A 16,931-nucleotide genomic window follows, 5' to 3' on the forward strand; every position below is an offset into this window, starting at 1 on the left:
AAACGGCCCCAATGCCTGTAAAATTAGCAAGTCATTTTCAGTCACTAGGGGGCAGATTTATCAAAACACGAGTTCAAATCCCGAATGGGAAAAATTCGGATTGGAAACGAAAATTTCTGAAGATCGCAAATATCACAAAAATGATTGCGAAAAAATCGTATTGGTCACGATAATATCATATTGGCGTTCCGAAAGTCACGGAAATTTCGTACCAAACCATTGCAAACAGCGGCAGAGCCTGTCCGAATTTTTCGCGCGGGCACTCAGAAAAATCGTGCGCCACGCGGAAAAGTCGCGTGAGCGCAAAAAAATCAGCTAAAATACGCTCGGAGCGTTCGCATGAACGCTCTGAGCGCTCGGGTCTTTGTAAATCTCCCCCTAGGAATCAGAATCATCCAAAAATAATCTCATCTCACTTTAGAATATATTGCAATAACATTCACCTCACAGGTATTTTTTTGTAATGTGGAGTAATCCCATGCCCTTGAATTTTGCAATACTTCAAATGAATTAAAATTAGGGTTTCAATTATGAAGCCAGTTTAACATGCAAAGCACAATATTTGGTTGCAGTGTTTTTGGCAACAATCTCTTGACAAGTCATGGCAGGTACAATGGCCAGGAAATTTCAGGAATAGTCCTTGGGTTGCTTTTCCAGTGCTGTTATTCAGCTTTTTTTATGCTAATTAGAGTATTTTGTTACCACTAGCCATTGGTGTTAACTAAGAACTAATTGCTAACTGGTTATTGTAGATTAAACTAGCTGTACATACATGCTTGAATACAGAATAACTTATTTGTCCGGCATATATTTTGGTGTATGTAACAACCAACAAGGGATACTGCCATGATTTTTATGGTGTATGTAACAAACAACAAGGGATACTGTTATGAATTTTATGGTATACTTTTTATTTCTAAATAACACTGTTTACATGAAAATTTATTCACTCTACCTAGTTTACAAACTCTAAAATTTTATTCTTGAACCAACAAATGTCTTTTTTTTAGTTATAATATTGGTGTGTAGGCAGCCATCTTAGTGCATTGTGCCTGATTCTGAGCTTTCAGAAGGAGCCAGCGCTACACATTAGAACTGCTTTAAGATAACCTATTGTCCCAAGCTGGACTTGGATTTCTTACTATTGAGCACTATTCTGATATCTACTGGGAGCTGCTATATTTCTACCAGAGGTAGGCCAAGTCGGCCAGGCACCCTACGCAACCCGGCCGGCCACCTCGCCCCCACCCTCCCTAAAAAATGCACTGACCCAGGGTACTATTCTAGGGAGCCCTGTGTCACCATTTCAATCCTTGCACTGCCCTGAGCATTGCACAAGCTCAATAGAGCAAAATTGGTACTTAGAAATTGAAAGCCATAGGTTTTGACACGCATGCACATAACCCACAGCAGCAGCTAAGAATAAATGTTGGTGGTTATACAGTGCCCCATAAAATCTGCTGACTCAGTCCTTCTGGCTCGTTGATGATGGTTCTCTCCATGGCCAAATAATCAAATCAGCCAAATATCGCTCAGCTCAGAGTGGACATATCGGGGAAAGATGGATCATTATTTGTATGACCAGCTTACAAGATACTGAAAGCAGGATGGGGTAGTAAAATAGTACCCCATCCTGGTGCATTGATCAGTGAAGGGCAGAACTGGCTTGGGGTCTAAGGGTGATGGCACGTGTGGAGATTGTGACCATTTTGCTACCGCGGGCGTCAAATCCTGAAAAAGACCTTATATAGCATAACATTAAGATTGCCCCAAGTAAAATCTATTACTTGCAGCCATCTGACTTAACTGCGGGAAAATATGAAGGGAGGCATTTTCCTGCGGTTAAGCCAGATCGCTGCCAGTAATAGGTTTTACTTGCGGCGATCTTAATGTTAAGCTATGGAAGGTTTTTTTTTTTTTGGAAGATCTGGTGCCCAGTTGTAGAGGAGGATTAACCATGACCAGCAAATCTCCCTGACAAATTGTCATTCCCCAGTAATTAAACCTTTCCTTTAATTTGAAAGTAATGTGCCTTGTTGAAACTGCTGTCCGGTGTAGGGGATTAGTTAATTTTCTTTTATGGGAGGTAAAGCCACTTGGAAATTTCTCGGTGACAGCCAAGTTGCAGTGGGACATGCCCTTTCTCTTTGCCTGCCTCAGCACTGTGTAAGTGGTGGTGGCCCTGAAGCTTAGTACAAAAGTATTTAATTATTTGTAGTTTGATCCTTCTATCATGAATTAAACAAAAATGTAACAATATTTACCAGGGTTAATATAGAGCTTTGTGTTGTGTATTTACTTATTTTAACATAAAACACAAGCACAGTATATAGAATCTTTTCCTGGGACCCCAGTGGGGTTGCATATGAAAGGAAAATTTGTATTACTTTTTGACAAGTATGCAATAGGTTTGTTTACTACTGGAAGGGAAAGCGTTAAACTTTTTAATGCCTGCAGGGTAGACAGAGTGGGGAGTTTCCTGGGGGGTTGGGAGTGAGTAGCAGACAAGCCTTGGTGGTGGGGGGGGGGGGGGCAGGATGGGTCTAAACAGGATGTGGAAAGACTGACCACAGTATAGCCACAGCAAAGCTGGAAGTTATTTTTAACCCTTTCAGTGATATGAGATCTAAATTACTTCAGCAGAAGAATGATTGTGTTTCCTATTACAACATTGAATCCTTTTTGATGTTTCTCTTAATTTGGGTTCAGAGAATACCTGTCTTACCTTGCATCTCAGTTTGCTCTCAGCAGAAGGAGGTCAATATGTAAATATACTGAGTTAGCAAAATGAAAATTTGCAAAAATAAGAAAAAGATGGTGTAATTTTTTTGGATTAATTAAAGGGGTTGTTCTAAACACTTTTTTCCATTTAGTTTTTTCAGGTAGTACACTAGAAATAAAGATTTTTCAATTTCTTTTTTATTTTTTTTACTGTTTTTTTAAATATTTAAGAGTCATTTTTCACCTTCTCTTGTTTCCTGGAGCAGTACTGTGGAGTGGAGGGTTTTTATGACTCTATAAACTGTTTTAATTCGCTATATTAGTAGATACATTTCTTTGGCCCTACTGAACACAGATGCTGCTGAGAAATGCATCAGTAATGTAGTACATTGTAATAGTTCAATGTCTGCACCCGGATTACTGAGCTGCTTGACTAAACACCAAAGAGAGAAGCTTTAAAGGACACCAATAATAATTGAGCCCACACTCCTATTGGAAAAATTGCCCCCAGCTATTTCTGTGTCAGGGTTATTCTGGGACACAGGCATGTAAATTAAGCTTAATGTCCCAGATGTCCAATTATGCACATCATTGTGATCTGGGAGGTGCTGTAAGTGAGCACATGCGTGTGAGGAAACATGGTCTCCAACTTTGGAAGCTCCCTCCCAGTGCGGCCACACAATTTTTTAAAGCAATAGTATGGTTTCCCCCAACCAGATTGTGGGTTCTATTGGCCTACACCTCTGGTAGAGGAAACAGAGGGAGTGCTTTATTGACAGCAAGAAATCTCCTCTTCCATAGGCATGTAAAACGCCAAGGCAAATATTCATATTTTTATTTAATAATCAAAGGAATATTTTTAGATGTACAAATTGATCCTTTATGGAGTGCTTTCCTCTCTTGATCTGCGCACCCTTTTGTTTGTGCCCCCAGCATACCAGGGCAGATGTGACAGTATAAAACATAAAAGCCGTATAAATTTTCTATTGTGAATTTTATCCTGGGGAGATATTTGGTTTCTATGACTGAAAATAAATAATTTAATTGAACTTTACATGCAATCATGAATAGGCTAAACAGTTTTATGTTCTTGGTATGCCATGGATACAATTGTGTCTCTTTCTTAAGACAGACCTGGTTGCTTTGCTGCTTGCTACCCAGTGACACCCCACCAGTTTAATAATTCCCAACATTAGACTAAAGGTAGCTATACCAAGTGACAGGTTATTAGCCTTACAAGGGAATGGCCAATGGTCTGTCCGACTAATATCTGGCTGAAAATCAGCCTGATATCTATTGGGTTAGAAAAAAATCTCAACGTGATTTAAAAAAACAAAACACTACTGAGAGAGATGGTAACTGAATGAATTGTATGTAGAATATCACAGTGAAAAGCACTGTTTCCTCTGGCAGTGTACTTGTTAAGATGAGTACATAATGTACTCATTCTGTGACATACCAGTTACATACAGTTTGTGTGCCGTGCTGCTAGTATTGTATCTGGAAAACAGAATCTGGCCTAATATGGCCAAATGTGCCCTATTTAGATGGCACTTATTGAGTCTTGATTTAAGCTATTAAACCCAGCAAAATTAAACTTAGTTGACATCTGATAAAGATGGATGCTGGAATATATCCATAGCAGCAGAACACAGGTTCCACTGTAGTTTTTTGCACACAGTCCTCCTACTCCAAGTCCGGCATTAAGCATAGTGTTGCCTGTGGTATACTCATTATGCATGCACATGCAGTAGCCAACAGCCTGAATCACTGCAGTACCCTAGAAGCAATGTTCCCTTAAAGGTGGAGGCCAGTACATACAACAAATTTTGATGCACACAAAGAATTTTGTATAGAAACAAAAGTGTTACATCCATTCTGACCTGAGCACACGTTTTTCAAAAATGTGCAAGTTTAAAATGTGCACAAAATAAACTTTTTGCACACACAGGCAAGAAGGAATTAGAGGCAACATTTTCTGGAAGTAATGGATAAGTAGAGCTATGCTTAAAGGACAAGGCAACTCAAAATATAATTTTTTGCCTAATAAAAGAAACCAAAATTCTAAGCAGCTTTGCAATATACATTTATTACATGTTTGTAATGGTTTTTGAGTTATTTGTATTTTTAATGCTATTTGAAGCAGTGCTTGCCTGTCCTTTTCTATTCTCTGCCCTGGTGGCTCAGACTGTTGAAACATTGTAACACAAGGCAGCAGACTGACAGACCTGTATTGCTGAAGAAGCAAGACCTTTGCAACATTGTTTAAAATGTAACAACCAGGAGTTCAGAAAATGCTGCTTTCAATAGCAATTACATTTACAAATAACGTTTAAAGCGCTACAAATTTTTAATTATTTCATATTGGAAAGTTGCTTAGAATTATGTTTTCTTTCATTATGCAAAACATTATTTTTGGGGTTAACATGCCTTAAGGATTACTGATTATAAGACTGGGGAGCATTGAGGCTATAACCTTAGTCACTTCATCCAAGAGGCAGCAGCCCTGTTGACATAAAGCAGGGCCATTATGCAATATTGGTTTATTTAGTTAGATTTGTGCCTTATAATTTTTGCCTACTTTATTTAGGAAACATCTATTGTTATTGCACTAAACAGGTCAAAACCTGAAATTGAAAGTATAGTAACATGCTTTTTTCTGACTCGGATGAGCACATTCAAAACAAATCAGCAGTCCACTAAGAATTCCTTTGTACAAAAAACCCTCCCTTTTCCCAACTGCAGCCTATTCGGCTGTGAGACAAGGAACAGCTCATTATACAAAGAGCTTCTCAGTGGATTGCTGATCTGTAGTGAATGTGATCATACAAGTTAGGAAGTTAAATTTTACAAGTTTCAGTTTCAGATTTTGCCCTGTTTAGTTCAAGAAATAACAAAAACAAGTGTACAAGAGTAAAAACCCTGTTCATTGAATGAGCATTGAAAACCTCACATCAGCACAATCAATTTCCAGTGTATTAGACAATATTCATCAACAGTTAAGTTCGATTCCCCATTCCTTAGAAAGCCTTAGTTAATGGTAATGCTGTTCTTTCTAGTGGTTACATTATTTTACTGTTGTTGGTGCTGCTTATTTTGCTCTACAAATTCTGATCGTTCAATTTTTCATGTGAGAATTATTAACATTTTTGCCAAGTTCTCACTAGGATACTTCTTGTGTAGTAAATAGTATACATTTGTTAATGGGTTCTTCAGAATTTGTTTTAGGTTTTTAAATAATAAATGTCTCAAATGTTTTGGTTATTTCAATAAAAAAATAGGTTATGCAGCATTGTTAGAAACGGGTCCTGCCTCTACTTGATCACTGTGTAAAAATGTTTTGTCCTATTTTTTCCCCACATTTCATGAGAGTTTTTTTTCCAGACAGAGGGATGTTTCTATTTGTAGGATTCTGATACAGCTAAATTCAACACATGGCTGTCTGATTCCCCAGCCTCATTCTGTTACCCAGAATGCAGCGGGATCATGGTGCAGTTTGAATCAAAAGGTTTGATACTGTCACCTATTTGTAGCAAATGTCCTCTCCCCCAAACTTAGTCATCTTTTCACAATCCATACTGTTATATTCATATTCAACCTCGCCTGAATAACGTCCTATAATATGGATGATGTGCTATAAAGTGGATGTGCAACTACAGCTATCAGAATAAACAAATATCCATTAGAATTTGGGGGTTGGTGGGAATTAAGAACAGCTGGAGGGTTACAGACTGGTTGTATGAATCCATATTAACTTGAGTGACATAAGTTGGCCTCGTTTGAAAGAAAAATCTGCTTTGAGGGGTAATTTTTAAAGTTGCTCTTTTGAGAGTGAAAAATTGGCTGTTTAAAAGAAGAAAAAAGTGTGGAGAATACCAGATGTGAATGGAAAGTTTTGTTTGAACATGCATGTGCAGGATGAGTTGCTTTTCCCAGTTCATATGAGATCCGTATGGTGAGAAAAAACACATGGGTGTGCATGCCCTTGAATCAGAAAGATATTAAAAATGAGTGGTTTTTACTGTAAAGAACGCAGACAGTAACTACTTCAGAATGTGTCACTATTATTTTGAATGTATTTATAAAAGGATATCGTGCTTCGCAGTACAGGTATGGGATCCATTATCTGGAAACCTGTTATCCAGATAGCTCTGAATTATGGGAAGGCCATCTCCCATAGACTTCATTTTAATCATATTATTCTAATTTTTAAAAATGATTTCCTTTTCCTTTGTAATAATAAGACAGTAGCTTTTACTTGATCCCAAGTAAGATATAATTGATCCTTATTGGAGGCAAAACAATCCTATTACGGAAAGCCCTAGGTCCCAAGCATTCTGGATACTGATACCTCCTAAGGTGAGGCCAGGAAGGTGAAAAATGGTAAGGTTTGCTTTCCCAAGTTGGGCCTAAACGCTTTCGTAATGTAGAATAAGGCTACTGATTTAAGATGTTTTACTATATTGGTGAGTTTAAAGCTTGCCATACACGCACCAAATTCAGTGCGGCTCAATGAGATGAACATTATCGCAAAGGTTGCGGATATCGGTCGTCTTGTTGAATGGGTTAAAAGATTTTGAAGGCACCCAAACAAAATCTACGTTTGAAGCTGAATCGGCAGGTAATTCTTATTATTTCTACCTCCATATCTGACGATTCAGCCCTGAACATCAATGGAGGGTGGGAATGATCTTTCCTGCGACCTATGGTCGCTGGAAAGATCATTATTGCTACGTGTATGGGCACCTTTAGACATGTTTTTTACTTTCCACCTTTCCCCCCCTGTTTTCAGTAAATATAATTTTTAGTGTTATGATGTTGTTAGTGATCTGTGTTGTATAAGGTGTTGCTTCTATAATGTTCGATGTAAGGCACATGATAGGGCTGAGTGTGATTTATTTGTTCTGTATATGCTTTTATAGGCATTTAAGTAGCAACTTAAAAAAATACAAACCATATCACATTCTGGTTCTATCATACATGAATACATCATGAAATGCCATTATAGTGGCACAGTTGAATCAGTACTATCAAACATTGGATTTTAGATATTTCAATCTGATTAGCTCCAAGTTGTTCCACTTTTTTTTAATGTGCTATCATTAAAGAATCGCCAAATGAAAATTGCTAAATAAATGGTGGTACTTCCAGAGTTCCAAAGTGTTTTGTACCTACACACACAACTGTCTTACCCCTACTGATGCAGTGTGCCAGAAGTGACACATTTTGCATACAAAATTAGTAAAACCTGTGTGATTTACCAAAGAGGTCATTTGCTGCATTCACATTGGTGAATTAAAAACAAGTTACTGAGCATGTTGTTGTTTTGGGTACCTGTAATGATGATGGAGTTCTGGGAAAACACTGCTTTATAGGTTAACAAAATGGTGATTTGCATCTATTTTAGTAGATTGCACTTGCATCTATAAATGAGGATGAAGACTTTCTTTTTTCGGTATTACCTGTAACCATGCTGTGCAGTTGCTAAAGTATTTTTTTGGCAGTGGGAATGGTGGTGCTCAGTGCACAGAGGGATATGGTTGCAGGGTTAAAAATGCATCTGAAATATCCTGGATTTCACTGTCATGTTACTATGTATAACCATCACTTAGCAAAGCTATAATTACCAGAGGGAGTCTGGGAGAAAGACAGAGACAGTATAGTATAAGAGAGGAAGGAATGAAGAGAAGTAATAAGATGTGGAAAAAGATACAAGAGATTAGAGTCTGAATAATGCTATAAAATCACTCAGCAAATCTTATAGATGAAGTAAACAAGACTAAGATAGAATTATAAAGGGTAACAACTGGGTGGTACAGTGCAAGATACGTTTCGTAAAATGAGAAAGAACAAGGGAAAAGGGAAGATAAAATATACCCTTTTTTAACCCAAAATAGAGGGCACTTACCAAATTCTATGGCTAGTATTAGGAACATACAAAGCAATTCATAGCCTACCAGTGTTTCACACCAATGACTAAGGGGCACATTCATGAAAACACGAGTTCGAATCCCGAATTCGGATTGGATACGATAATTTCTGAAGATCAGAAATATCACAAAAATGCCTACAAAAAATTGTATTAGTCACGATAATATTGTATTGGCGATCCAAAATTTTCGTACCGAACGATTGTAAACAGCGGGAAAACCTTTCCAACTTTGATCCTTCTGTGCATGATTTTGGAAGCGTTGCATAGGAATCAATGGCACTCTGCATCTCCAACCTGGCCCAAGGAAAGTCACGATAACGAAGCTTGAATGAATCCGAAACTTTTGCACTCGGCGCAACAATACGATTTTGTCGCACAAATTTTGTCGCAAAGTACGAAAAAGTTGCAAAAAGTACGAAAAAGTCGCCGAAAATACGCTTGGAGTGTTCGTGGATTAGTAAATATCCCCCTTGGTGTTTTCAGCAGGGATAGGTTAGAGAGGTAATCTTGAGGAAAGAAGCCCACCAAATTCCCTTGCTTGCAGTGGAAGAGGATGAATGGTATGTTTTGGGTTGCTACTAATAGATGACTTGGAAGAGCTCATAAATATACACTTATATATAGCTACTCTTCCCTAAACCTTTATTATTCTTCAGCTATGCTTGTTAGCCTGTGTAACTTTTCTCTATCCCAAAAGCAGTTTACATACTTTTCAATCAGCATGATTCACTCCCACAAACTGTCAGACTTTCTCCCTATCTCTCTGCCTTCAAGAAATCTCTAAAACACATTTATTTAGATAATCTTACCCTAATCTACCCTGTGCCACAACTCTGGTCATGCCCATTCCCACACCTTGTGTCTCAACCCTTTCTACTTGTAGATTGTAAGCTCTTTTGGGCAGGGCTCTCTTCACCTCTTGTATCGGTTATTGATTGCTTTATATGTTACTCTGTATGTCCAATGTATGAAACCCACTTATTGTACAGCGCTGCGGAATATGTTAGCGCTATATAAATAAATGTTAATAATAATAATAATGTGAAAGCTCTTGATTTCTAGCTTTTTCTAAACATTCTTCTATTGTTTTGATTAACAAGACTGGATATATAGGGGTATTAAACAAGCATCTTTGTATGTATATAAAATGGTATATACCTCTGCTTTAATATATAAATTTATTCAGTTGAAAATGGTCCACATTAAGTGGGTACTTAGCCCTGCACCACTGTTTTGTAAGGAGTCCCAGTGACATGCAGAAAATTCCCATGTTATTTATGTACTTTCTGTAGAAGAGGATTTTTTCAATGTTTAGCAAATCTCTCTATATCTTTAGTGTGACACATTTTAGACACCTTGTAAAAATATGAAAACAATTGGGCTCTGGGAATACTGGGAGTTGTAGTCCAACCATAACTGGAGAGCCACATGTTAAATACTATTTGATTACTATAACCTCTTCTTGCCCTTCCCTGTTTACAATGATAGACAAGAAAAGAAATGGAAAAGAGTAGAGGCGGGGTGGAAAAAAGCAAGGTAAACAGAGTAAGACAAAGAGTGACAGAGAAGTTGTTTTCCGTGGGGACCCCCTAAGGGAGCGAGGAACAATAGGTTGGATATATGTGTAGGTGAACTTACATTGTGAGAGAGGAGGAGGGAGCAGCTGGGTGCCCAAATCCTGCCTCTAAATATGGACAATTCCTTATAAGGGCTACATAGGTTTTAGTACAGTCCTGAACTCTACATTTTATAAGTGCCTTTATTTAAAGGAGTGAGTTGCCAACCCAGTGCAGAATGAAACAGGAAAGAAAGGAAATCATAATAAAAATGGGAAGGAAGAAAAAATCACAATAAAAAGGAAAGCGAAAACAAATAGTGCAGTGGAAATAATAGCACATGGAAAACATTGTAACACACAAAGGCAGTCACAAGGTGATAAGAATGAGAGGGACCTAGGATATCACAGTCCCACAGAAGCAGCCAGATTTATGGGAGGAGTGGGGGTTGAATGAGCATAGGAGAAAGGGGGGATTGGTGGCCTATTCCCCCTCCCTTGCCTGACTCTTCCAGGGGTGGAAAGCAAGGATGTATGTGATTGGCTGTGCAGCCGGCTAGGAGAATGTCCCATCCCCCTGAATGGTAGCCAGCTGCTGGAAGAGACACAGAGAAAGAAAGGAAGGAGTGAGCGAGAGAAAGGGAGGGGAGAGAATTGGAAAGGGAGGGCAGGGAGAAAGAAAGGGATAGAGACCATTTGACCTGGCACAGGATATACAGCCTTAAACGAAAGGAGAGTTTGCCAGGCAAGTAGGCAAAGGGCCAGCTCTCCCCTTCATTCACCTCCAGCATTGAACTGGCATACTAATTCCTGAACCAGCCCAGAGTTGAGAGGAGGACAGGAGCCGGCACACATACAAACAAGGATATATATATTTACTAGCTGAGATGTACATGTATGTATACCAGAATAGATGCTGATGAACAAATCAACACCAGAGCCCTTATTAAGACAAGCGTGAGTTTTATGGAGGACTGAAATTGCATTATACACCGAAGAACGAATGCACATAGCACAACTGGTATACTTAAAGGAAGCAGAACTTTACCTACAGTGGGTGAAGGACGTTGCATCGGCTAGTGAAAATAGAAGAAAGCTGGTAAAGCTATATACCTGGTCAGTTGGTCAATACGCACTGTTACTCACTGAGGGATTCCTTACTTGCTGTAAGCTGAATGACATAAACTGGCACATACAGGCATACAGCTCCTGGTACATTGGAACTTGCAGTACAGCTTAGCTTATTTTGGGTGAGTCACATTTTTCTAAAGAAAGGGAAAACGTAAGAAAATAATAATGTATTCTTCTACTGGTAACTTTATATTCAAGGTTTTCAGTATTCTATATTTATAAATGTTGTAACCCCTCTGCATTGTGCACTGCTATATTGTATATGTGCCTTTTGCTTTACAGAACACCCACCACTGAAATGCCAAGAACCCATCATAGCTTTTGCTTTTCCTGTACTGAGAGCTGTGAGAATGGTACAGCTTTTCAGTTTATTGTTGGTATGTGATTTCTGTAAGGATTATGGCAGCCACTGGGATGGCTGGAAAGACAGAAAACTCCCAAAGTAAATATCAGTGCCATTTTACCATATCAAGGCAGAACAAGGCTAATAGGTGCAGCCTTGTAACATAGTTCAGTTACTAGAAGTTAATTAGCAAACTTCTGCGTTGCTGGATCCCATTGCTGGGGAGGAATTCTGTCTATTAGTCTCCTTTGTTGAATATCATCAACTAACGTGATGATGATTACTGCTGTGAATCTGGGTAGTTTCTATGGGCTATTTATTTTTTCTTGGCCTACGCAGTAAGTGTGTATAACTCATTCTAGTTTCCACCACTTAATAAAACTAAATTATGCAGGCGTAAAAAGAGGTACTAAAGCAAGGATGTCGGTCAGCTCTTCTGTACTTGAGGATTCTGTAAAAAGTGTGTCATTTCACAAAGTGATATGATAAGTATGATAAGTGACTCTCTGTAATGTGTTTATTATCAATGGCATTAAGGATAGCAGAGGATGATGGGGATTGTAGTGGTTATTTATATTTGTGGAGATCTTGATATATACCTAGTAGTGCTTATACCAGTATAGACCCTGCTACAGTTTTGTACATAAAAAAATATGTCTTACAAAGCTGTAGGGGGAAAGGTAACAAAATAAATGTCTGGATCCCTTCCTCCAATTAAAACATGTAATTGAAAATGACATCACATTTTCATGGTGATGATAACTCAGTGTGCTCCATGACTGATTCTGACATAGCTCGAGCACATGCCAAGAATCCAGACATCTCCCTTGGTGGATTTTCATAGCCCCAGGACAGAAAAAAGTCTAAAGGAACTGTAGTTTAAGGCGGTAACCTGTAAAACCACACAGCATTTTCTCTTCTATAACTTTTCCCTGCTTCTTATAATACCACACCCTATAAAGCTTACTTAGCTCTTTCACTAAGAGGCACGCTACACGCTTTAAATAAATCAAACAGAAATAAATGAAATGCTCCATGATGTTTTTACCCTCTTTATTTCTTTATAGACCCGCTGTTCCATATCAATGTAATTTCTGTCCCTTCTGGCAGAATAAGGGTTTAAGTGATGTGAGGTGCTGCTTTCTCACAAGGTATTAGAACACACTTCCTATAATTAGCCAAGAGGTTTCAGTGACTCTGACAGGCGGATTCTAAATATGAACAATGGGGCAGAGCAGTGTTTAACAGCCTGAGCTGTGATTCTCAGGAAGCTCAGTGGTGTCATTGGGCTGAGTCACAGGATACTACTGCTTTACATGAGTAAAAAAAAGTGACATTTTACATGATTTGTATAATGCTGGTGGGTATGTTACTTTTTGATACTTTATGTTGACTGGCTACTATACATGTCCAAAATATCGCAGACCTGTTAACAGACTTTGCTTCAGATTTCATTGGTATTAGCACCTGTGACCAGTCAAAAAGTCATAATTTATGACACTTATGTTAGCATATAACTATTAAACCTCCTTATTTAAACTCAGCTGAACTCTTAAATTAACACATATTTACATAAAATAACCTTAGTAGATCTGAAAAGTCAGGGACACTTCTAGAAGTTTCAGGCAATGAGTGCAGCCCCATACTAGGTGTGATTATTATATTATTATTGTCCCTGATTTTTCTGATGATCTGTGGTAAGCATAAGTTCTAAACAGCAAGTCGTGAATCCGCCACGTGTGTCATAAACCTATGGTATACTCCACCTTACCTAATTGATTCTGTGGTGCTTGACTTATCATTTATTCAGAGCTCAGCAAATCACTGCAAAGGCCTAAACAAGCTTGCATCAAAAGTATTTCTGCTTAGGGTTATTAATGATTTAGACATTTAACCTACTCTATTGTCCATTACTGCTTGTAAATCTAAAGCTTGGTTTGTTGGTATTCTTGAAGGATTAAACGTTTGTTTCTGTTACATGATATAACTGAATGTGAATTTTAAAAAGACAGATAAAAATTACCTCCCTCCTAAATACTGCCAGTACCCTGTATAATTGATTTTGGATGAATATGGAAGATAATAGGGGTAATTTATGAATGCACCTGCAGGTACTCTAAATTGGACATAATGGAGGGTGTATATTGATGCAATTTGTTTTGATACTTGAATTCAAGTATACCCCTGCATGTTCACCTGGTTGCCAATGTGTCGATCCTGGATCTTTAGATGAATGGTTTGCAACTGTGTATACTGATGCTGGGGAACTGTGGCACTAAAACAACCCATAAGCCTGGCAGTACCTCCAAGGTTCCTAGAAGAGGTTCTGTTACTAGACCTAACTTGTGCCTTGTACATGGTGATGAAACACCATGTATAACATATGCTCCAAAAATGATGTCACTACCACTCTGAAAACTTGCAGTCAGTTTGCATCAAAATGCAAGTACAATTACATCCACTTTGTCACAACTGAAAGTATGACTGCAGTAGAAGTATTATGGGGATAAGCACTGCATTAAGTGTAAATTACAAGCCAATTTGCACCCGTAATTTCATTTTGCACATTCCACTTGCATTTGTAAAATGACCCACACTTTGATAAAGTGTTTGGTTTTGCATCTCTACAAGGGAATTATATTTTTCCATTAAACTGATGCACTGTTTATTGTGATGGGTATAGCATTGCTCCAAAATCACTCACATATGTTGAGTTTCAAGTTCTGATGACTGGCCATGAGATGTGTTTTTTGTGGTATACATAGTTTTTATGCTTATGAAACTATTTAGCAATCATTTGTGCCCTGTGGATCCGGCATTGTCACCCTGGAATATTTCACTGCTATCATGGCAGAAATGAGTTATGAAAACCGAAATTGATCACTCACAATGAGTTTGTACTTACATTTGTATGGTGTTCCATCTAAGAAAACATGGGCCCTAAACCACGGCAAGTAAATGCACCTAACAACAAAACAGAGCCACCAAATTGCTTCACTGTAACATACAAATGCTTGAACACTCCCCACATATGTAATAAAAGGTGCTAAGTATGCCCAGGAGCAGTAACCCCTAGAAATCAATAAGATGTTTTCTTTTAAACAGGTGACCAGTAAATTATACCTGCTGATTGGTTGCTATGGGCTACTTCTCCTGGGCAAACTTAGTGCCTTTTATTACATAACCCCTTTAGAATTCTTTAGGCACATACTGCACATATTCTTGTCTGCCTCCTAGAACAGGGTGAATGTCTCAGCTGACCCCATGCAGTTTCTAGTGCTTATTAGACAACTTCTTAGATCCTTTGCACAACTATTTATCTGTAGAAATTACTTTTTATCAGCATATTAATTGCAGAATCCTTGTGAAATTCTTGGTGTACTCTCTTTGGCGACCAAGACCAAATTTCTATATTAGTAAAATTTGGAGGCTCCAAACCTAACTCTGTTTTTTGGTAAATTAAAGTTACAGCCTATTTACAAAATTTATCTAGGTGGCAATCAATCGGTTTACAAAAGGTGCTCCAACTAAAACCTTACGCTCACCCAGTTTTCAATTAGTTTTGGGTGCCCATGCCCCAAATTTTTTAATTAAGTCACTCACGCAATGAGGTGAAGAGGCAAACTTGCATTAGCCTCCATGGCAGGTCATTTACTGCTCCAATTCGGTGGTCCAGGTGCAGTGCCCCAAACCCGCAGCACGGGGAGAATGTCACCAACCAAAGATCAAGTTTGACGTGCACTCGTCGGACACACAGCAGTGGCAACTATGTAATCATAGGCCTATGATTATGAGTGTGTTCAAATCAAACAAGTCACGAGATATGAATAAAGCTGTTTAATGTTTACCACTGCTGTGTGTCCGATGAGTGTGTGTCAAAGTTGACCAAGACCAAATAACATGGGCAAATTGCCCTCTATGAGCACTACTGCGTTTTTAGGCCTGACAAGCAATTGAAAAAATGCTTTCAGGCAATTATCATAGAGACCGGTTTTAGCGTTTTTAAATTACACAAGACCAACTTTAGAACAAGGACATATCTGCACACTCTGTTTAGTGTCAGTATTACCAAAATTACATACAGTACAGGATTGTGGGTAGTGTTAATATGTCCTTTTTCTATCATTTTTCCATAAAAGGTAAAATGATCATTCTATAAAATATGCAGTCAATTGCTTTTAGTCACTGTAACAACCCCCACCCCCATGTACACAGTGTCACGATAAAATGAAATCTGACGTACATTGCTTTCTTTGCAGCCTTATTTTTGCATCATGAAGTAAAAGACATACAGTATACCAAATATAAGCATGTAAATGTGTCATCAGGATCCAACATGACGGCTAAGGAGTAGGCTCTAGAAAGTTGGATTGCTTTCAGTACCCTGCTACAAAAAATAGCCCTGTAGTCTATTTTAAAAATATGGCTATTCGGCTTGGGCTATTATACAATATCTTTTTGTGCTTTCCTTCTCCTTTAAATTTTAATTTGATACTGACACCTCATTGTTGAGATTCCTGACCTAAAATTACCCCAGAGTTAAACTTTCTCTTTGAACATCCCCCAGTTATTCTGTTGTGCCTATGAGAGCTGAGAACCATTCACCAGTAGTGTACATGGCAGAAGCACTCAGGAGAGCACAGATTATAAAGACCTTTAAAATAACCATAACCATCTCCAAACAGGGCTTATTTTTTAACAGATTCCACACATTTGTTTGGCTCTAGCACTACAGCAGTGGACAATTACCATTCTGCCAAGCTACAGTACAAGTTGACCCTGAGAAGCCTAAATTATTAACTGCTAAAATACAGAAAACAGCATGTGCAAAAAATAGCTTTATAATCATGTAAGATTTAAAATTCTTGTAATATTAACCTGTAAAGTAACAAGGATGGGATAACTATGGGCATGGGTGTCAGCACATTCCCTAATAATCACATGCCTGCTTATAAATGTTCATGTTTTTACATGCATTACTTCTAGAGAAATATGCAGCAGTGAGAGAAGTCTCTCCAGTACAGTTTCCTCCATTTTTACCTTATTCTTAGTTATCTCTTTATTATGAATGGTATGGGGGAATCAATAAAGAACTTACAGATGCATGTGAACACAGATTCTGTATAAGAAGGACCTTGCAGCGTGTGCTTTCCCATCAGTAGGTAAATGGCATTGCGCACTGCTTCTCCAAGTAGTCTCGGTGTTGTACTTTAGCAAAAGTTTTAGAGATTACTTGGCACATTCCTCCT

At 38.3% G+C, this 16,931-nt stretch overlaps 1 protein-coding gene across 26 annotated transcripts in view; it reads left to right on the forward strand.

Moving 5' to 3' along the window:
- The window catches only part of phldb1 (pleckstrin homology-like domain, family B, member 1), an 89,023-nt gene that overhangs the window by 29,005 nt on the left and 43,087 nt on the right, over positions 1-16,931 (forward strand). Inside the window, exon 1 of one of the 26 annotated variants that reach the window (XM_012966180.3) lies at positions 10,843-11,458. The exons of the other annotated variants lie outside the window; for them this stretch is intronic. The gene's annotated coding sequence lies outside the window, so the exon portion shown is untranslated. Of the gene's footprint in view, positions 1-10,842; positions 11,459-16,931 lie in introns of those variants that run through there. 26 annotated transcript variants of the gene reach the window in all.

The sequence above is a fragment of the Xenopus tropicalis genome, chromosome 7 (assembly GCF_000004195.4).
Source record: "Xenopus tropicalis strain Nigerian chromosome 7, UCB_Xtro_10.0, whole genome shotgun sequence".
NCBI lineage: Eukaryota > Metazoa > Chordata > Amphibia > Anura > Pipidae > Xenopus > Xenopus tropicalis.